At 37.4% G+C, this 22,859-nt stretch overlaps 1 protein-coding gene and 1 non-coding gene across 4 annotated transcripts in view; one reads left to right on the top strand and one right to left on the bottom strand.

The window, feature by feature from the left end:
* PLA2G4A (phospholipase A2 group IVA) overlaps positions 1-22,609 on the bottom strand; it is a 152,658-nt gene extending 130,049 nt beyond the window's left edge. For 2 of the 3 annotated variants that reach the window (XR_003003926.1, XM_024751088.1), the window contains exon 1: positions 22,532-22,609. The gene's annotated coding sequence lies outside the window, so the exon portion shown is untranslated. The remainder of the gene's footprint in view (positions 1-22,531) is intronic. The other variant, XM_024751089.1, reaches the window with a different exon arrangement.
* TRNAW-CCA (transfer RNA tryptophan (anticodon CCA)) lies at positions 14,049-14,121 on the top strand. Its single transcript has one exon. It is a non-coding gene; the product is annotated as a tRNA-Trp (tRNA).
* Positions 22,610-22,859: the final 250 nt, after the last annotated feature.

The raw sequence follows: 22,859 nt of genomic DNA, 5'->3' as shown, positions 1-22,859 counted from the left end.
AATTCCAGAAGGTGTAAGACTAGTACTCAAAATGTTTAGAGGAAGTTTGTTACTGGCGCCCAAAGTTTGGTGTCAGCAACTTTATTTCCTCTTCTCATTTCTAGCAACTCCATTCATAACCCCTGTGTTTACCACCCAACTATTCACCACTACTACTGTCACTACCATATCCTGCATCAAGACCTGGATAGAGGCTCTCTATATATTAAAGCCAAAAGTGGGAAGCATGTGTACAACAGCTAACTGCCCAGGTCTATTAGGTTAGAAACTACAAGGCAAATAGATATTTAAAAACATTGCTCATGGCACTTTATCCTAGAGCAACATCCTTTTGTTCTTTAAATCCATTCAGGGATATCTCTTTTCCTACCTTACTAAGCTTAAAAATAAAAACAAGAATGGAAAATAACTGAGCTGATACAGAGTCTGAACATTGTAGGGGAAGAGGAAGACTCCATAGAGCAAGCAGAGGAAAGTCACTAAAACAAACAAATAAACAGCAACAGTAACCTTCCCAGAGAAAGGATCAGAATCCATGAGTTGCTATAATATATAATCTAAAATATCCAGTTTTCAGCAACAACAACCACTAAAAACAAAAACAGGAAATTGTGACCTCATGAGCCACACACAGGAAAAAAAGCAGTCAGTAATAACTATCTCTGAAGGACCCCAGATTATGAACTTAAGAAATATTTCACAGCGCCTGTTATACGTTCACAGAACTAAAGGAAAGCATGAATTAAAGGAAAGTATGTTGCAATAACATATCAAATAGAAAATAGCAATAAAGAAATACAGACATTAGAAAAATAGCCAAATGGAAAATCTGGAGTTAAAACATAACTGAGGACTTCCCTGGTGGCACAGTGGTTAAGAATCTGCCTGCCAATGCAGGAGACACAGGTTTGAGCCTTGGGTGGGGAAGATCCCAAATGCCACGGAGCAACTAAGTCCATACACCACAACTACTGAGCCTGTGCTCTAAAGCCCACGAGACACAACTACTGAGCCCGTGTACTACAACTACTGAAGCCCATGCGCCTAGAGCCCGTGCTCTGCAACAAGAGAAGCCACTGCAATGAGAAGCTCACGCACCGCAATGAAGAGTAGCCCCCGCTGGCCTCAACTAGAGAAAGCTCACACGCAGCAACGAAGACCCAACACAGCCAAAAAATAATAATAATAATTAATTAATTTTAAAAATAACTGAAAAATTTATTAGAGAGGATAAACAGATGTGAGCTTGTAGAAGAATCAGTGAATTGAAAGGTGCCTCAATAGAGATTATTCAATCTGAAGAACAGAAAAATAAAATTAAAATAATGAAGAAAAATGAACACAGCCTCAAAGACTGGGGACAACATCAACTACACTAATGTATATGCAAGTGGAATCTCAGAGGGGAGAGAAAAAAAGGAAAGAAGAAATATTTGAAGAAATAATGGCTGAAAATTTCCCAAATTTGATTAAAAACATGTTGAAAAGCTCAACCAGTTCCAAGTGGGAAAAATACAAAGAGATCCAAACCTAGACATATTCTATCTGTTGAGTTCTATCTGTTGAGAATCCAAGACAAAAATAAAATCTTGGAAGTTACAGAAGAAAAAAGGTTCATCATGTACAAGGTAACCAAAATAAGATTAATAGATGACTTCTCATCAATGGAGCTTGAAGGCAATTGGATGACATATTCAAAGTGCTGAAAGAATAAAACTGTCAACCAAGGATACTATATCCAATAAAATTATCCTTCAAGAAAAGAAGAAAAAAAAAGACATTCCCACATCAATACAGACTGAGATAATATTTTTTGCTAGGAGATATGCATTACAAGAAATAGTGGAAAACATTCAGGTTGAAAGGAAGTGACACCAGATAGTAACTCAAATCCACACAAAGAAATAGAGAGCACTGATAAAGGTAAGTATATAGAAAATTTTAAATGATGGTATAAATACATATATTTTTTCTCTTCTCTTAACTGATTTAGAAGTCAATTACATAAAATAATAATAAAATTGTGTTGTTGGACTTAAAGATGTAATATATCTGAAAATAATAGTACAAAAGGGGGAAGAAATTGGGGTTATAACAGAGTAAGGAAAGAACACAAGATGGTAATTGAATCCATAGGAAGAAAGAAATTGTAAATAAATACATCAATATAAAATATTTTATAAATACAATTTTTCTCTTTTCTTCTTAATCTTCTTTAAAAGAAATGGAATATGTAAAGCAATAAATTACAATACTGTATTGTTGGGTTTACAACATATATAGAATTAATATATATGATAATAATAGCACAAAGGAGTGGGGAGGGATTGGAACTATGTTAGAGCAGAGTTTCTATATTTTACTGGAATTAAGTTATTATTTGCATAAAGTAGATTGTAATAAATTAAGGTGCACCTAGAAATAATTCCTAGAGTAACCACTAGGAAAATCACTCAAAAATATAGTTAAAACATCAACAAAGGAACTAAAATGGTCTGCTAGAAGATACCAACTTAACACAAGGAACAGAGGAACAAAAAAAGCAATGAGACATATAGAAAACAGAAAGCAAAATGGCAGAGGGAAATCCAACCATAACTATAATATAGTAGTCCCTTCTTATCTGCTGTTTCCCTTTCCAAAGTTTCAGTTACCTGTGGTCAACTGAAGTCCAAAAATATTAAGTGGAAAATTCCAGAAATAAACAATTCATAAGTTTAAAATTTTGCACTGTTCTGAGTAACATGATGAAATCTCATAATATCCTGCTCCATCCCACCCGAAACATGAATCATCCCTTTGTCCAAAGTATTCTACCCATTAGCCACTTAGTAGCCATCCTGGTTATAAAACTGACTGTTGCAGTATCTCAGTGTTTGAATTCAAGTAACCCTTATTTCACTTAATAATGGTCCCAAAGCACAAGAGTAGTGATGCTGGCAATTCGGATATGCCAAAGAGAAACTGTAAAGTGCTTCCTATAAATGAAAAGGTGAATGTTCTCAACTTAAGGAAAGAAAAAAAAATTGTATGCTGAGGGTGCTAGGATCTACAGTAAGAAGGAATCTTTTATCTGTGAAACTGAAGAAGAAAAAAGAAATCCGTGCTAGTTTTGCTGTCACACCTCAAACTGCAAACGTTACTGCTACAGTGCAGATAGGTGCTTAGCTAAGGTGGAAAAGGTATTAAATTTGTACCATAAAATACTTTGAGAGAGACCAAATTCATATAACTCTCATTACATATATTGCTATAATTGTTCTATTTTATTATTAATTATTGTTGGTAAACTCTTACTGTGCCTAATTTATAAATTAAACTTTATCATAGGTATGAATAAGAAAAAACATAATATATGTAGGATACAGCATACCTGAGATTTCAGGCATCCACCAGGAGTCTTGGAACATAACCACTGCAGATAACTATAATATTAAATGTGAATGAATTTTACCCTCCAATCAAAAGGCAGAGGTTGTCAGGCTCGATAAAATCTAATACATACAAAAGACTAATAAAATCCAAATAAGGTTTATAGTTTAGTTAATATCATTCTACCAATGTCAGTTTCCTGGTTTTGATAATGAACTATGGCCATTCAAGATATTATATTTGGGAAATCTGGGTAAAGAATATATGGAAGTTTTTTTGCAATTTTTCTTTGATGTGGACCATTTTTTTAAAGTCTTTATTAAATTTCTTACAATATTGCTTGTGTTTTGTGTTTTGGTTTTTTGGCTGTGAGGCATGTGGGATCTCAGCTCACTGACCAGAGGTCAAACCCACACCCCCCACATTGGAAGGCAAAGTCTTAACCACTGGACCGCCAGGGAAGTTCCATACTTTTGCAATTCCTTACCTTAAATTATTTCAAAATAAAAAATTAGTTTAAAAGTCCAATACACAAGGATAGATGTAATTTATATGAACAATTTTCATTCCAAAGTTATGTTCAAAAGAAGTAACAAAGGAGTCATATGGGAAAATTATTGGGTAAGGTTCACTTTCTTCAGAATAAAATCATTGGTCATTATTGCCAGACAGTGATGACATTTTCAGTCCCAGTTACAAATAGGCACCCATTCATCCTTTTTCCCCCTAAACTGTTAATAGTAACAGTAGGTATTTTAGGTTCTGTGAAATTAAGGCATTTCTGTCCACCTAGCCACATTAAATACCAGGAAAATATCTTCCCCCAAACAACTAGCTTAGCCTGGAAACATTATTGCAACTAATTTGCATAACCACTATCATGAATGATGTATCATGAATGATATCATGAATGAATACTCATAAAACAGCAGTTTTGGGTTTTTTTGTTTTTTATAACTAAGCTGAATAACAGTCTTTGTGAGTATACAGTCTTTTAAGTCTGAAGCAAGAGATATGAAGCTCATAATTTCTTTTTTTTTCCTTGGCTGCCCTGTAATTAGAAACTTCCAGAACACTAATGAAAGGGAAATGCAGATACACTTTTCAACACACACTTGCCTGTGCAATGCAACTGTTGACTTTCAGTGAATGCTTCATATTGTGTGGTCTGTCCAAAACCCTGTTAGTCACGTTATCAGGGCAAGATGGACTTCTCTGGGAAAGGTGAAAAAAAAACCAAAAAGACAAAAAAAAAAAACACAGACTAGAGTGTTTTGTCATTCTCTTTCCCTGCCTAGAGTTACAGGACAACGGGAAAATAAGAGGTTATCACAAGTATACCACAGAGATATTGCAGGTTTGGTTCCAGACCACCACAACAAAGCAAATATCTCAATAAACCAAGTTGCAAACATTTTTTGGTTTTCCAGTGCATTTAAAAGTTATGTTTACATTGTAATGTAGTCTACTGAGTGTGCAGTAGCATTGTATCCAAAAGAACAATGTACAAACCTTAATTTAAAATACTTTATGGCTAACCATCATCTCAGCCTTTAGCGAATAATAATCTTTTGCTGGTGGAGGGTCTGGCCTCGATGTTGATGGCTGCTGGATGGTGGTTTCTGAAGGTTGGGGTGACTATGGCAATTTCTTTTTTGTGTGTGTAGCAATTTCTTAAAATGAGACAACGATGAAGTTTACTGCATCAATTGACTCTTCTTTACAAGAAGAATTTCTCTGTGGCATGCAATGCTGTTTGAGAACATTTTACCCACAGTATAACTTCTTTCAAAATTGGAGTCAAGGGACCTCCCCGGTGGTCCAGTGGTTAAGAATCAGCCTTCCAGTGCAGGGGACATGGGTTCGATCCCTGGTTGGGGAACTAAGATCCCACATGCCGTGGGGCCACCAAGCCCATGCACTGCAACTACTAAGCACGCAGGCCACAACTAGAAAGCCCATGCACCACAACTATAGAGCCTGCATGCTGCAACTACTGAGCCTGCGTGCCACAACTAAGACCCGACACAGCCCCCTCCAAAAAATTAAATATTAAAACAAAACGAAATTTGAGTCAATCCTCTCAAACCCTGCTACTGCTTTATCAACCAAGTTTATGTAATGTTTTAAACTTTTTACTGTCATTTCAACAATCTTCACAGCATCTTCACCAGGAGTAGATTCAATCTCAAGAAACCACTTTCTTTGCTCATCCATAAGAAGCAACTCCTCATCCTTTCAAGTTTTATCATGAGATTGCCGAAATTCAGTCACATCTTCAGGCTCCACTTCTAATTCTAGTTCTCCTGTTATTTCCAACACATCTGCAGTTACTTCCTCCATTGAAATCTTGAACTCCTAAAAGTCATCCATGAAGGTTAGAATCAACTTCTTATAAACTTCCTTTAATGTTGATATTGTGACCTCTTCCCATGAATCACAAATGTTCTTCATGGAATCTAGAATGGTGAATCCTTTCCAGAAAGTTTTCCATTGCCTTTGCCCAGATCAATCAGAGGAATCACTATCTATGGCAGCTATAGCCTTACAAAAATGTATACTTCTTAAAGAATAAGACTTGAAAGTCAAATGAATTGATGTTGTGTCAACAGGCATAAAAACAACATTAATTTCATTGCACATCTCTGTCAGAGCTCTTGGGTGACCACGTGCATTGTCAGTGAGAAGTAGTAATATTTTGAAAGGCATCCTTTTTTTGAGAAGTAGGTCTCAACAATAGGCTTAAAATATTCAGTAAATCATGTTCTAAACAGATATGCTGTCACACAGGCTTTGTGTTTCCATTTATAGAGTACAGGCAGAGTAGATTCAGCATAATTCTTAACGGCCCTGAGATTTTCAGAATGGTAAGTGAGCACTGGCTTCAACTTAAAGTCACCAGATGCATTAGCCCCTAACAATAAAATCAGCCTATCCTTTGAAACTTTGAAGCCAGGCATTGACTTCTCCTCCCTAGCTATGAAAATCCTAGATAGCATCTTCCTCCATTTTAATGTTGTTTCACCTCCATTGAAAATCAGTTGTTTGGTGTAGCCACCTTCATTAATGATCTCAGCTAGATCCTCTGGATAACCTGCTGCAGCTTCTACATCAGCATTTGCTGCTTCACCTTGCACTTTGACGTTTTAGAGATGGCTTCTTTCCTGAAACCTCATGAAACAACGTCTGCTAGACTCAGACTTTTCTTCTGCAACTTTATTACTTCTCTCAGTCTTCATAGACTTGAAGAGAGTTAGAGCCTTGCTCAGGATTAGGGTTTGGCTGAAGGAAATGTGGCTGGTTGGATCTTCTATCCATTCCACTAAAACTTTCTCCATATCAGCAATAAGGCTGTTTCACTTTCTTATCATTCATGTGTTCACTAGAGTAGCATTTTAATTTCCTCAAGAACTTTTCCTTTGCCATTTACAACTTAGCTAACTGTTTGGTACAAGAGGCCTAGCTTTTGACTGATCTCAACTTTCAACATACCTTCCTCACTAAGTTTAAACTTATTTCCAGTTTTTGATTTAAAATGAGAGACACATGGCTTTTCCTTTCACCTGAACATTTAAAGACCACTGTAGGGTTATTAATTGGCCTAATTTCAATATTGTTGTGTCTTAGGGAATAGGAAGGCCTGAAGAGAGGGAGAGAGATGGGGAACAGATAATGGATGGAGCATCAGAACACAAACAACATTGACCAGTTAAGTTTGCTGTCTTATCTGGGCGCAGTTCATGGAGCCCCAAAACAATTACGATTGTTTCTTTACCTATAAAATAGGGGAAATGGTCCCCACACCTCACAGAGGCAGTGAGAGGATGAAATGAGAAAAACTATGTCAATTATTAAGCATAGTACCTAGTGGGCCATAAATATACAAAATTATCATTTGTTATTGTTTTTTAGGAAACTGATGTTTTCCCCCAAATTCCTGAGACTTATTTGGTTCTATGGAGATTTCTAAGAAATTCAAGTAGGTAAATTTGTTGAGCACATTTTATAAAGACTGTGTACTTTATCATATTCAACAATGAGTTTTAATAGAGATTAAAAAGTCCTGCTGTTTCTGATCCATTAAATTATATATATATGGCTCTGATTTATCTGCTTCAAAATTCAAAGCTTTCTCCATTATTCTGGATATAGAAGAATGTTCTAAAAGCGTGAAGGCATGAAGTGCATTATTGTTTCCATCATCATCATTCATATATACCAAGGCATTACTAAAGTTACTAGGGCATTAATAAAGTTTTAAATTCTTAAACCTAGGCTAAGCAAAGAGTCTGTTATCATCCACAGGCACAGAGGAATGAAGAAACAATAAGAATTAAGTACATGAGCTGCTTTATATTAGAACTGTCTCTCAGGCTGTACCCTAAGTTTAATACAGAAAACCTGTTAAGAGAACTGCCCTGTTCCCAAGGAAATAGACAAGCATGCCACCAGATATAAAGGAACAGATTAATGAACTGGGTCTATTTCTCAAGCCAGGAACCCAAGAGTATGGTACATGACTCTCAGGTCCCACAGTGAGACGCCTGGTCCCTCACTGATGTCCATCCACACTATTCCTTTTGAATTGAATTTTTCTACTCTGCTTTTATTCCTAGGTCACTGACACTGCTTCTTCATCTCTCAAATTTGTATTATTAAAAGTTCATTATTTAACCTGACAAATATATATGGAATATCTACTGGAGTTTCAGAGCAGAGAAAGATTCAACTGGTTTAAAATAAACAAGGCTTGCTAGAAAAGGCAAATACCTGAGCTGATATTTGAAACCACAAAAGGGCCTAGATGTCTAGAAATGGAGGTAGAAACATGCGCTCTAGGAAAAGGCCATGAGCAGCAAGCTGCAGCCACAGTGGAGATGCCCCATCGCATCTCAGGCTCTCACCGGTGCCACCCAGCCACCCAAAACCCTCCTTACCTCTCTCCCACATACCTTTTTTTTTTGGCCGCGCTGCGTGCAACCTGTGGGATTTTAGTTCCTGGACCAGGAATCGAACCCAGATCTTGGCAGTGAAAGCGCAGAGTCCTAACCACTGGACCACCAGGGAACTCCCTCCCCCACACACCTTCTGTGCAGGATAGTCTCTTCCTGTCCTTCAGGATTCTGTATAAACTCACTCTCTGAAGTAAACCATCTCTTTATCTACATGGTTAGGACCCTTATATTTCTCCTTGATATCTCCTACCGCAGTGTTATGTACTCTATCACCATTATTTAGAGGGTATGTCTCCTCTAGCTGTGAACAACAAGAGGGAAGTTCTGTCTCCTTCTCCCTGTATTCTTGTTGGGCCCCAAGTGATTACCCAATTACCATTTACTAAAGGATGAATCAACAAACTTGGAATGTATATGGATTACTGGGGAAAGCTGATTAGACCACAGATGAGGTTTTGGGTTGAGAAATAATCAAGGGGAAGTAGAGTGTAATTATAGAACCTGGAATGACAAGCTGGAAGATATCTCAGCAACTACTAATCTGAATGCTTAATTTCAAAAGTTCACATTATGCATTTCCCAGATGCCAGTGTTATTGCACTAAGTGATTTATATACGCCGTCTTGTTTTGTCTTCGTAATAAGAGAGGGATTATTATTGCTATTTTAGAGATAAAGCATGAGTGATTTGTCTAAAAATCACTGAGAACTCAAACTGAGGCAGATGGTCGCCCTTACTCACACTTTACAAGGAATATTGTCTCCCAGAAAGACTAAGCAACGTTCCCCTGGGTGACAAACGTTGAGTTGGCCCTAGAATCCTGACCCTCTGACTCATACTAGATTTTCTTTCTACATCATTCTGCCATTCTACAAAAGCCTCTAAAGGACAGGAAGAGAGAGGGGACAGGGTGGAAGTGACACTTTGTATTAGTTTGCCAGGGCTACTATAATTAAACACCACAACCTACATGGCTTAAACAACAGAAACATTTTCTGACAGTTCTAGAGGCCAGAAGGCTAAGATCAAAGTGTCCAGCACGTTTGGTTTCTTCTGAGGCCTTTCTTCTTGGCTTGAAGAGGCTATCTTCTCCCTGAATCCTCACATGGTCTTTCCTCTGTACCCATGCTCCCCTAGTGTCTCTTAGGGTGTCCAAATTTCCTCTTGTTATAACCACACCAGTCAACTGGATGAGGGCCCATCCTAAGAGCCTCATTTTAACTCAATCACCTCTTTAAAGGCCTGATCTCCAAATACAGTCACATTCTCAGGGACTGGGGGGTTCGGACTTTAATATGTGAATGGGGAGGGGCACAATTCAGTCTATAACACAGTTCAATAATATAAATGTAACAGTTAAACAAAGATGCATACAGTTGTTAATGGAGAAAGGTGGCATTTGAGGAGGGAGGGGCAACCAGCCAGAGGAGTCCAGATATCATACAAGCACCTCAACTAGGATTGTGAGGAGATAAAGAAGAGAGAGCACAGCACTATTTAGATGGACCAGCCTCCCTCATCCTCATCTGGTTATTTTAAAAGTGCACACACACACACACACACACACACACACACACACACACACACAGAGTACATAAATGAAACACAATGCATAATGTTATTTATTTTACCACTTCACAATTGGGAAGTACAAATCCAGATAAACCTATTTTAAGGGCCAGCAAACTGGCTGGCCCATTTTCACACGCTGCATTACAGATGAAGCAAGAATGTCTCCTCACTCCAGAGCCAGTTTTCTGGTTTTCTTTCTCTGACCTTCCAGTTTGCTGTTATTTTCCATTGTTTCACCTCTTCAGTGGCCAAAAACAAGCAGCCACTCTGGCTGTATTTTAAGGTCAGAAAATTTTGGAATTGGAAGAAACAGTCATAATCACCACCTAGACAGACCTTGTGCAAATTTGTAAGCTGAGGTCTAAAGATATAAACAAACCTAGAGAATTCACCCAGTTAGGGAAACAGCTGAACTCGTCTCGCCACTCTCAACCAGGTGCCCTTTCTTTACACCCTCTCCTCTCCCCACCGCCATCCCCAACCAAGCATACTCAGGCTAAAAAGGGAATTTAGCCAAAATTAAAAGAGCATTTGTATACAATGTAGTTTGACCAATATTTTAAATGGCCAAGTTATTGTCTGGTGGTGTGAAGTAGGCTCAAGATATGAATCTGAAGGAAATGAACAACTGAATTTCTCTCTGTGATTGGTCAAATAAAGCTTAAAAAGAGTCATTTTCATCTTTTAGATTTTTCTAGATGTGAATCATAGTTATAAGATGTTGACTTACAAATGCAACATGGATTGTTTTTAAAAATTCCTCTTCCCACACAGACCACTAAGGAATAATACCACATTGACAAGTGTTTACTATGCTCATTTTCAGAAAATGGAAAATGTTTTACCTTCTACTTAAAAGAAACTGATAATGGAGAGGTATCAGTGTTAACACTTTTGAAATATACCTAGCAATGTGGCACAAAATGCCGGGAAAAGGAATGGGCTTTGAAAAGTGCATTTACTTCTACAACTTTCTCTCTCCAGACCAGAGGGTTTGCAAATATGCTCCCCTAGGGAGTATTTGTGTTTTGTTGAGGGTTCCACTCCCTCCTTAATTGCTGCCTCTTTTTATGACGTACCCAAGATTGCCACAGCAGGGAAAGCCGTATCTTTTTCTAAAGAAAAGAGTCCAGGGAAAACCCCCAGGAAAACCGTCATGCTGGCTTAAATGTTTCATGAGAGACAGTTTATTACTGGATGAGTTATAACATTTTGAAGTTGTTTTACTTCTCAACTAACATGGTAACTATTTCAAGCAGCCCATGAGGTTGATCTTGTAACTAAAATATGGATGTTGACTATGATCTTGAAGTGGAAAAAGATGACAGAAAAAAATAGCAGGAGTTGTGGAAGATCAGAGGCACTGTACACCCTCCCATCTCGTGGGTTACTGGGAAGTTAAACCACTAACCATGACACGAGCATTCTACAAGTCCTGGATTGTGTAACGTACAATAGGAATTCAAGTTCATCATTCTTTTTTCAGGTTGTAAGAAGTTTTAGAAACGTGCTTCTAGACACTGTGAATGGCAATTCACTTTTGAAATAAACAGGCAATTCAATCTTTTGCAGGATTAAGAACTCTGTACATAGAAAGTATGCATTTGAGGGGAAATTCTCAGGAGTTCTTAATATGTTTTATGCCTTGAATCCCTTTGGCAGTCTGGTGAAGCCTACAGACCCCATGATATAGTATGACACTATGAAGTTCTTAAAATAAAAACTCTGGATTACAAAGGAAACCAATTATATTGAAATACATGGAATCTATGCAGTGTAGTAGACCCCTTAAATGGTCTCAATGTACGCATTGAAGGGTTTTCTCTCTCTACTTCTGTGGAGTACATCTATGCAAGTCTAAAGTTCAATGTAAAATTTTTTAAGACAGAAGAACTTTCAGCACTATAAAGGGTAAAGCAATAGAAAACTGTTATTTTTGTACTCTGCTAGCACCATAATAAACATGTAAGCCCAACCTGAATATTTAGGTGTTACATATAATAAACACAGGTTGAAATGAACTAGAAATACTCATTTGCTCCAAATTGTGAAATATACATTTCCTCAACCTTTGATCAGCAATGGAGAACGGTGCCAAGGATATTAATAAAATCTGTAAGAATGTTTCAGTTGAGCTTCTGCTGATGAGATATAATGCCTCAATGGGTTTTGTAAAAATATGAAATTAACAAAAGCAATGTTACACTCTCCCCTTCATTTTGGACAGGAAGAAGTTCCATAACTATATCTATACCACAGCCTAAGGAAATATGGGCAGAACCAGGAATAAAGTGTAGGATGACTTTCCAACACATGATAGACATGTCTTATTGAGGTAGGGAGGGAAGGAGGACAAAGAGGCATCTCCTGAGTGCCAAGCAGTGCATCTGGGAAACATCTGAGCCAGAAGCAAACTCAAGTGCATCTGTCCTCCCCACCTCCCTGCTCAGCCTGACCCACACAGACTCACTGCTTCCATTCATGGAAGCACCTGGCCATCAACAGTGTAAAACTAAAGCACTTCAAGAGAAGGATTTATGAGAAACGGCTAATGCATTAAAAATTTATTGAAACAAGATTTTTCTAAACTTCAAGGAAATACGAGAGTCAGTGTTTCAATGAAATTGTTTTAGTTCTTAAAAAAAATATCAGTTTGATTATGGTGATTATGATAACCAGCTGTTCTCTAAAACTCTAAAGATTGAAAAAAAAAAAGAAGGAAATGACTTTTAGTTGCAAAATGAAGGATTTTTGTCAGGTTGAAGAAAGAACATCCTGCTAACAGAGCTGTAAAAGAAAGACTCTCTTTTTCGATGGTTGATTATTACTACTGAATGTCTCAGCCCTCTTTACACTGCAGAGTTGTAATGGTTCCAAGTCTACAAAGCACTGTCTTTCAGGGAGCACCAAGGTGGCCTTAGTGCAGGAGTAAAGTAGGCAAAGTTGAGGGGTAAGATATAAACTCTACACAGGAACTTAGCTAGATATCCAAGAAAGGCAGGCAAGGTCACGGTTAAACATTCAGAACTGAAAACAATTCTAGCAACTAAGAAGGAAACGGAGCCTAGCGTGATGGCTCCTAGAACAGGTAAAGGCATTGAGATTCGCTGAAGTGTAGAACTGGGCCTAGCAGTTGGCTAGGCAAGGAAACGAAGAGTTTGAAAGGAACAAAGACTGAATCCCTGCCGACTAAATGTTGGAAATCAAGCCAATTTGTGACTGTTCCTTACTAGTTAATAATTACCCTAGGTAAAAAGATCTGTATTCTACAAATTCATCAATTTCTATGCATTTTTGTTTTAGGTGTTTTGTTTTGTTTGCTTAGTGTATTGGTTGTTCATTTTAAGGATTTCCAGATTTTCTTTCTTTAGAAACTCACACTCAAAAAAAAAAAAAAAAAAAAAAACCCACTCTAAGAAAACTCAACCATTCTGGCTTCTCTGGGTTTGCTCCTAGCATTTAAACATAGCTGGAGAAAAACGACCTAACCTGACAGACTGGGTTTTAATCTTATGTTTACATTCTCAGAACTCAAAGAGGCTCTCACCACTACACAACGCCTTTCTAAGTTTTTCTGGCGCCCTTGAAGTCCCAGGCTAGAAAGACTTTCCTCTCCCCCGCAAGTCTCTCGCCTCACCTCACCCTCACTATTGGCTGTGACCTCATCTCCCTTCACTGAGGAAACAGAAGGCACCAGGAGGAAGTTCCCATTTTCCCACCAGCAAAACTGCAAACTCCTCTGCCCAGGCACTTGGGTTCTCTTTCTCCCTCTCACGAAGGAGGCAGAGCTCCTCCTTGTGTTGCGGACCTAGCCCCACACATGGCTCTCTAGACGCAAAATCCCTCTATCTTCTTCAAGTACTTCCCTCTGATGGCCATGCCTTTCTTTTCTGAATCATCAACCTTTACCTTCTACTGGAAAATCTGATTGGCTAGCTTTGTTACAGTCTCCCATAACTCCATATTCCTTTTCCCTCCATGTCTCCATTTTTATGCTGGGTTTCACTGACAAATTTCTCTAAAGGGCCATTTGTTCCCACTGTACCTATCCATGTCCTCAGAGTCCTCCACTCCTATCCCTTCTGCCATCTCACTGAGTCCCCACCACTCCACTGGAACTGCTCTTATCAAGACCACTAATGAGGGACTTCCCTGGTGGTCCAGTGGTTAAGACTCCGTGCTCCCAATGCAGGGGGCCCAGGTTCGATCCCTGGTCAGGGAACTAGATCCCGCATGTCGCAACTAAGACCTGGCGCAGCCAAATAAATAAATATTTTTTTAAAAAAAAAGACCACTAATGACCTCCAAGTTTTCAAATATGGTCATCACTTTCCTATCCTCTGTTTCTCTGGAAGCACTTTCCCTCCTTTGTTCCCATGACATCATCCTAACTACTGGTTTTCCATCTGATATCTTGGTTGTTCCTTTGCAGGCTCATTTACAAATGCTGTTCTCTGCCTGGAGCCCCCCATCTGAGCCACACTACCCTCACTCTAGGCACCTCTCACACCTGGCTTCTCATCCCTCACATCTCGGCTTAAATTTTACCTCGCAGGGAAACCTTTCCATCCTTCACCTCCCCAGGTTAGCCTGTACTATTAAAGTCCATTTGCTTCTTTTATTATTTGTTTATTATTTGCTTAATTATCAACTCTCTCCTCCAAGAGGGAATTAACTCTTTATTCATCCATGTATGCCCTAAATGTAGGACAGTGCCTAGCATGTAGTTAGTATTAATTAAAACATACTGAACTGGTGAAGGAATAAATGCACATAGCCCAGTGATCAAAAATTCCTGGATTATATTAGCATCTGCCTTTTTTTTTTTCTTGATCCAACAGGTAAAATTCTTAAGTGAAAAAGAGAGTACAGACTATCTAAATTGCTTCTAATACCTCTTCTTTTTCTAAGTATTTAAAAAGGTACATTTTTCCTACTCTTTTCCTAGGCATGCTACATATATTCATGAAATAGTATCTAGGAATTCTTTTCTTCACAGAAAATTGTAATTCATACAAGAATGTTCTTTTCATTGTGACAATAGCTCATAAGGTATTAATCAACCAAGCCAACTTGTCAACTTAACACATAATTTAAGCAGATAGTAAAATTTTCTGCAAACACTTTATGAGTTTCACAAAACTGATGCTTTTATTGCTTTTCATTAACAGAGGGATTGTCAGTGATAAGGATAAGAAAAAAAAATCTCATATAAACATTGTGGACTTTTTTTTTTTTAAATATAAATCCCGGATTGTCACTACCTCAAAAAATAAGTACCAAGCAGCAGATTAGAAGCAACCATCTTAATATTTTGCAACTAAATTTTTAATTAACTAAGAAATCTCTTTAAATTAGAATTTAAATTTGCTGTGAGAAATCTTCCTAAAATATGTTAATAGCATCTTCTACTAATCAATGATATAATGATACTTTGAAGTTATATTTGAACATGAATTCCCATTGTACACTGAAAGTAGTGATTTTGAAGACTATTCCATGACCTACAGAAATGCCCTACTGTTACCTCTTTGAGATCTGAGTTCATGACCTCAACCCGTTTTAAACTCATCTGCCTCTTCTTCATGACAGTTAAATGGAAAGGAAGTTGATACCTGTTTGAGCTTTGTGGTAGATATAACAAGGGACTGATGGATATTAAGATATCTTAATTATAGATGCTGGAATCTACACAGCATATCCTCATAACCGTATACATCTTTAGATACTTTTCCCCAGAGTACTTTTCTATAAATTCTTACTTAATTGCTCTAAATTACTTTTCTTACTACTTTCATAATATTGCATCAACTACATGTAAACAGTCCACAAAACAGATTACCCTTTTGTTTCAAGTAATAAAAAATGAAAGCCTGGGGACTTCCCTGGCGGTCCAGTGGTTAAGACTCCGCACTTCCACTGCAGGGGACACTGGTTCGATCCCTGGTTAGGGAATTAAGATCCTGCATGCCGTGCAGCACGGCCAAAAAATAAATAAATAAATAAGAGAAAGCCTGAAGAAAACTTAAAGACACCATTTTCCTGCCCCTAGACTAACCCAGGCAGACACTGTCTCTTCTACAATTACAGATCCAGGAATCCCACAAGAATACACACGGAGTCTAACATCCCAGTTTATTGCCGAGGTACTGCGCCCAACTTGCTTATCTTATTAAAGCTGTGGATGTACAAGTATGAGGCAAATAGGAAGTGTGTCAATTTACTGACTTTGAAATTCAGAAGCCATTTGCTGACCTAACGTTTCTAGTGGTGCAGCTGCATCTAGCAGTCAAACATGACCTACTATGTATTATTTGTTATGAAGTTATACATATGTACAATAAGGCAACGTTATAACTAAAGTTGATTTTTACTCCTGAAAAGGAATACCTGGTATACCATAAGCTACTGGGTTGTTAGGAAAGGTAAAATAATAATGATTTTTTTCTACAAATGATAAATCCAAGGTCAGAGTAACCATTTTGATACAAATGCTTTATGCCAACCACCAGGATTAATAAGAGCCAAAAAGAACCATAGGCTCTGTAGGTTATACTCAGAATATTCTAAAAAAATGCTCTATTACCAAATGAAAGTAAAACCGTTGGTAGAATTAGTGTTTCTTATACAACTCATAATATATCTCTTTTGTATTTTTGGATTAAACTTCATATACTTTATTGTGTTAACGTGGCATATATCTTTATAAAATGCTGAATAGTTACAAAATGAGAAATTCTAAATCATATGCTACTTCTTCAATCATTCTTAAATTTGTGCAACTTCTTCTATTATGCCAATCAGTAATCCAGTTATAAGAACAGAACAATTGAGTTAATATGGAAACGTGCATGAGGATGTGTATTTTATGGTTCTTCCCGTATAATTTTTCTGATGTTAACAAATAGGGGGAGGTTGACAGTCTTAAATAACACGCATCAAAACTGGAAATATAAACTAATCAATTAGTTAATTGAAGTATACAAAATGCATCAAAATGGAAATCATGACTCGGATATTAAATAAGCTATTTAACTTTCCAACACTTCTCTTTTCACATCTGCAAAATGTGAATATCTGCTCTGCTAACTTACATGGTTATTGTGGGAATAAAGTTCTTGAGCAATCTCTTTATAAACCACAAAATGCTATGCAAACGAAAGGTATTATTGTCCCTCTGATTTTTTTTTCAAACTAGGTAATCAGAAAACAGATTGTAAATTAAATAATAAAATGAAAAACTAAACTGTTATAAATACATGAATTCTTCATACTATGGAATACTGAAATTACACATATTATGGATTTTTGTTTTCTTTTCTTTTTTTTTTTTTTTCTGTACGCGGGCCTCTCACTGTTGTGGCCTCTCCCGTTGCGGAGCACAGGCTCCAGACGTGCTGACAGGCCCGCCGCTCCGCGGCATGTGGGATCTTCCCAGACCGGGGAATGAACCCGTATCCCCTGCATCGGCAGGCGGACTCTCAACCACTGCGCCACCAGGGAAGCCCTGGATATTTGTTTTCTAATTCAAAACACACTGTTACCTAAAATACCTAAATTTCCCTATAGACTCCAGAAGTCAAGCAAATGAAGAGGAAGATTAAGGAAAAGGGAGCAGCTGATTTACAAGTGCATTCCCTTCCCCCTAAGAAGGGAATGGAAGGAAAATGAGTGCAACTTGGTCTCTCAGCCCTCCATCTTTGACTCAGTGGTTACTAAACTCTGACCGCGATCACTTATAGGTGATTGCTGAGTTTCTCTAAAGCTATTTGAATTCATTCAATAAGTGATCAGACTGGTTGTACAGCTTCATATATCCGCTTATGGCGAGCACTGAATTATCAATATTTAAGCTTATTTTATATTTGTATAGAGGAGAGATAAACTGTATTTTCAAAGAATTGTTCTGAGGGTAGACTAAGAATCAAAGAGAATCCAAAAAACTGAGAATCACAGAATGGCAAGAGTAGCAAAATTTGGGCACATCTCTTTTGCTCACGCAAATAGTGGTATCAAAAAGCAGGAACAGGGCTTCCCTGGTGGCGCAGTGGTTGAGAGTCCGCCTGCCGATACAGGGGATACGGGTTCGTGCCCCAGTCCGGGAAGATCCCACATGCCGCGGAGCAGCTGGGCCCGTGAGCCATGGCCGCTGAGCCTGCATGTCCGGAGCCTGTGCTCCGCAACGGGAGGGGCCACAACAGTGAGAGGCCCACATACCCACCCCCCCAAAAAAAAGGCAGGAACAATATCTGCTCTATTTAATGTCTTCTTTGGAAAGAACCCCTGAACCAACCTTTTGGTTCTCCCAACTGTCACTGCCCTAGTCGCCAAGGAGTACAAGATGAATGGCCTAAAGCTTATATTCATTTTCTCTAAGTTGGTTCTTGACAAACATGGACACCATCTTTCTTACAAAACCTTTCGAAAGAATCATCCTGTAACCTTTAGACCTATCTCTAGCTCCATCTTCTTGCATTAAGCAAGTCTGGATGTTCCTAAAGCTGTGCGAGATTCTACAAGGGTTTTGGCCCTCTTCTCGGAAACCTCTTCAAGTCCCCTGAATTTTGTAGAAGATGACAGACAGTGAGAATAAAAATGACTTGCTTTCATTTTTCTATGCATCTCACCCATTGTTAAAGAAAAGGTATCAGGAAACAAGAACAATCCTCTAAACTTGAAAAAAGCAATGTTTACAGAATTTCTATTTCCATTTCAAAATTTAGCCTTTCATGTTAAGGCCCCTAACACTCTTCAAAATTATTGAGGACCGCAAAGAGCCTTTGATTATGTGAGTTATATCCATTGATATTTACCATATTAGAAATTAAAACTGAAAAAAGATTTAAAAATCACATTGAAAGATGCAATTCGCAAACATAGGCATACAAGTGTCCACCATGAAAATTGTTCAACCTTATTCCTGAAAAAAAATGCAAATTTAAACAAGATACCATTTTCATATAACAATTGTCTCAGTTTTTGGATTTGTTGTTGTTTGTTCTGTTTGAGTGATAACACAATGTTGGCTTAGGGAAATTCTACTCTCTTATACTACTGATAAATGGATCCAATCCTTCTCAAGAGCAAAATGGCAAAAATAATAACTAGTACTCTACAATATTTTGCTAAATGCTTTTTAAATCCTCCAAATACTCAATTATTATTATTACTATTCTTTTACAGCTGAGAAAAGAAAATTTTGATAAAGCATTTGGCTTATGATCTCATAACCTGTAATTAGTGGAACTTTTGTTAGAACTTGAAAAATGCATTTTAAGAATCTATCCAAAGGAAATAAACAAAGATATATACAAACATTTATATTGAGGTCCTAAATGAAACACTATTTATAATAGTGGAAAACTTTAATCCACCTAAATATCCAGCAACTTATAATCAGCCAATACAACATTTCCATAAACTAAAAATTACATCTTAGAACCATACTCTCTTGCTCATGGCTAGATTGCCATCACTTGCATAGTGGCTGACACATAGTAGGGACTTAGTAATATTTAAGATATGAATGAATATAAAATAACACATGAATATAAAAATACGTTTTAAGAGAAAATTTCATGATTGAGTGGAAGCATGTTATGAAACAGCATCAGCAGTGTGCTAAATTAATTAAACAAGGAGGCCATTAGACTAAGGTGACTCTAATGCCACTGCAGCCTACATCAGCAAACCAAAATCTAAGCTGGTAAATGCCTTGAAGGTACAAAATTGAAACGTAAGGACAGTCATTCATAAACAGCCAACTAAGCTTTAAGCTGTAGCCAATCCATAAATTCCTTACTTTGCTTCTGCTTTTTCTCTATAAAATTCTCTCCCATATATCATGTCAGTGAAGTGCTCCTGACCACTTCTGGTTGGGCACTGCCCCAGGCCAATCAATTTTTGCCAAATGAACTCAAAAGTTTTAATATGCCTCAGTTTATCTTTTACAAGTGTGATCACAACTCTGTAAAATCTACATGTGAGTGTATGTGTAGAAAAATGTCTAGAAGCATAAATAGATGTATATATATGAATTCCTTGTCTCTGTGCTTATGCATGCTAGTTACCCAATAAATATTTTGATTGAATGAATAAAATTTTAAAAGTAGTTACCCCTTGCAACTAAGAGTTCGCATGTCACAACTAAGGAGCCCGCCTGCCTCAACTAAGGAGCCCATGTGCCACAACTAAGGAGCCCACCTGCCCTAACTAAGGAGCCCACGAGCTGCAACTGAGGAGCCCGCCTGCCACAACAAAGACCCAGCACAACCAAATAAATAAATAATTTTTTTCTTTTAAAGTAGTTACCCTTTGTGGGGACTATATGTTCAATTTTCCTTTTCTTCTTTGCAATTTCTATATGTAACAGGATTTAAACAGTAAGCATGAATTATCTTTGTAATAAACAGGAATGTTATAAAACATAATTATGCTGGGAAATATCATTAGGAATTTTGGAACAAAAGCAGCAAATATAGACATCCCACAATCCAATAAAAAATAACTTGTATCTTACTTCCCTATTATGTTTTACTTATTGCATTCAGCAATAAAAAATATCAGATGTCACAGAAAAATGGCAAGCTTAATATTGTACAGCTAATTACTATCAGGGTGGAGTCTAGAATCTAGGTCATTTGGTTTCCAGGCAGTAGTTTTTCCATTACACCAATTACTTAGAGTTCCAGAACACTAACTGAATAAGTGCAATATTCACTGTGAGGCAGTTCTTTACTCATAAGTAAAACAATTTGCTAATTATCTGAAATCGCCAGAAAGCTCCGAAATTCTAAGAAATACTATGTTTTCACATGACATGAATCGTTTGGGGGGATTTGTGAAATTCCTAAAGGGGTCTCAACATTTGTGCATGTTTGAGAGCAAAAGTGTCATTATTCTAGGAAGGAGTCTACAGCTTTCATAAGATTTGTAAAAGGGTCTGTGATAAAACAAACTAAAAAGAAGAAGCTGAGAATAACTAATGCTATAAAATCTGCAAGTAAGAGGAAGAAAACAACTGATGGTAAATAAAAAGGCGTAAGAGAGGAAAAGGAAACACAGCTAATTCTCTCTTCCTCTTTTTCATTCCTGGAACGTATCTTTTTTTAATGCAAATGATTTCATTTTATGACTTTGCTTTCTAAGCAGAGACACTAGGAATGATACTGATGGGTTGAAAACACAGGCCAAAGTATCTCTGTGGGATGACCTTTATCAGGTACTATTAGCAAGAAACTGATAAACGTAAAATGTAAAAAAAAAAAAAAAGGATTTTAACATTGCAAGTCACTTTTGAGATATTTTTCATTTATGTTTAATTGGGACAAGGAAAATTACTAAATAGGTTTCTTAGTTTCTTGTCCCATAAAATGTGCTTCCCCTACAGGAAGTTTGTAAAGCTGCTTTGAACAAATGCAGATTAAACGCTTCTCTATGCATTTCACAGTTATTGCTTAACTTAAAATTTAACTCTTCCTCTGCTCACTGAAAGAAACAAATACCTGTTGTTTAATCCCAATATCAAACTTGACTGGCAAGGTCTAGAGATCTCTGGAACATAATTTTAAAACTCTTAACAAGGTTTCTTTCACTACTATTCTCTACAAACATCTCTTAGGCTACAATTCCAAATGTATGCAGCAAACAGACACAAAACAAAACAGAAATTCTCCTTGAACCCAAAGGGTCATATATGCAAATATCATAACTTAGAATTGACATCCATCCAAATGGTCCACCTCTAGTATTCTCCATCTGCCTTAGATGAATAAGTGCTTACCTACATCATCAACCAACATAAAGAGCATTTCTTGTCCTAGTTTTGAGGTAAAAATGACTAATTTTAAGATTAAAATGAGTACAAGTTATAGGAAACTTAAATAAGTTAAACCATTAAACCACTATTATTTCAAAGCCAAATGCCTTTTTTTTTTTTACAAATGCTTCCAATACAAAATTACTAAAATAGTATTCACTCTCAAAACTTAGCTTTCTTATTTAAGCAAATCTTTTCCGATATCTTGTTTCGAGCTCTGTTCTCCTGGCATGTCAAATAACTTAGAAGGACGAATCAGAATACCAGTCAATATACAATTAATTTTTCAATGTTGTTTGTTTTTTCGCATTAACACTGCCACACATTAAATACCCAGGAATGCTTTGCGTAAGTAACCGAAATGACTATTTTTTAATTAAACCTTAAATTAGTTGATAAATTTCTTCGCTAAAGATCCTTAGGGCTGTCAAAGAGCAGGCTGCTCAATAATGGGAATAGGCAACCACCGGGTGGCATCACGTGGAGCGCTAAGTAGAGCCACCTTACTGCCTTTCTGAACGTTCGCTTTCTTTCGGCGCTGTACAGGAAGGAAATCCTTATCGTCGGATTCCACAGTGCATTTAGACCCCGGAAAGCAAACTGGCATTTGTTAGAAGGAAATTAAGGTCCCTGATCTGTATCTCATTTCAAAACTCAGAGGACATGCAGACTTTTCACAGCGGTGAATCCTAGGCTTCCCTTCGTCCTTTCTTCCTTCCAAGCAAGATACAAACTAAAAGCTAGGGAGGGCGGGAGAGAGAAGTGGAGCAAGCGAGGGAAGAGTAAATATATTGCTTACAGTTCCCAGACTTACAATGAGATTCCTCAGGCTCCTTTACACCTCTAGCTTTCTGTCAGGATCCTTTCTCAGCCCGGGACCACAGAGAAGTTCAAGTCTTATCCTTGGTAGGAGGGGCTAAAATGTGAGCTGGTTTCCTTTCGTCTTTGCAGATGTGTTAAGGTGGAATTAAGGAGGAAGGGAGGAAAAGCGTTGTTCTCAGAGCAGCTAATGTCTTAAATGTAAATGTTTACTTATCAGAACTAGGAGTTTGAAGTCAGAAAACATGCTTAAATAATATGTAAGTTAAACAGTCCTAAATTACATGGAGTCTATGTATGCATGTGTCTGAAAGTACTTCTTG

The sequence above is a fragment of the Neophocaena asiaeorientalis genome, unplaced genomic scaffold (genome assembly GCF_003031525.2).
Source record: "Neophocaena asiaeorientalis asiaeorientalis breed wild unplaced genomic scaffold, Neophocaena_asiaeorientalis_V1.1 scaffold67, whole genome shotgun sequence".
NCBI lineage: Eukaryota > Metazoa > Chordata > Mammalia > Artiodactyla > Phocoenidae > Neophocaena > Neophocaena asiaeorientalis.
The sequence above is the reverse complement of the archived record's forward strand: the minus strand, read 5'-3'. Positions and strand labels throughout refer to the sequence as shown.